This window comes from Poecilia latipinna, unplaced genomic scaffold, assembly GCF_001443285.1.
Source record: "Poecilia latipinna isolate Pla-1442-1.1 unplaced genomic scaffold, P_latipinna-1.0 Scaffold1100, whole genome shotgun sequence".
NCBI classification, from domain to species: Eukaryota; Metazoa; Chordata; class Actinopteri; order Cyprinodontiformes; family Poeciliidae; genus Poecilia; species Poecilia latipinna.
In genome coordinates, this window is record NW_015113716.1 from 1 (window position 1) to 806 (window position 806).

Consider the following 806-nt stretch of genomic DNA (forward strand, 5'->3'; position numbering starts at 1 on the left):
TGTGATAAAGCGCAGCTGACACTTTTCAACTTGCACAGAGAACATCGCGGAGCTCACTATTAATCATACTAAGGACAATTTCTGTCAGAGTATCATCTCTGATCTGGACGCTTTAACGGGCCAGAGGCTTTGGAGCGTCTAGTGCAGCTGATCGGCTCCTGCGGGGGTTTTCTCCCGCGGGCCGAGAGAAGTGAGTGCGGGATCAGGAAACGATCAGAGTTCTGCCGTCTTCTAATCACTTCATTTGGTGAAATGTTACCTGATTTCAAAAATGTTCTTGCAGAGAAATACTAAATGTTTCATTTGATGACTACAAATTGGAAATGAAATTATTTTTTTCTTTGACGGACAACGAAAAAACTCTAGGGTAACCTCTGCTCCAAACTACGAACATTGTCGGTCCCCCTCTTCATTTTTTTTTTTTTTTTNTGGGTAACCCCTGCCCCAAACTTCGAAATTTTTCGGGCCCCCCTTTTATTTTTTTTTTTTTTTTTTGCGGAGAATCAGTAAATAGCTTATTGGTGTTTTACCAACACCACCAGGTATTAAGTGTGCCTTTGAGTTTGCACCACAGCACAATTGAAACATCCAGGAGAACAATTTCAGCTTGTTTTTATGAGTACAAGTATAAAGGAGGCTGGTATCGTGCCTGATGTAAATCTATTTATATATGTCATCACATGGACTTGTATAAAGTTTTATACATTTTCTTTTCATATATTTATTATTGTTTTTCTTCTTTAGATATTAGGTTGGCTTGGAATGTATAGGAATGATCTGGTGCTGTTACATGTCAATCATCGGGG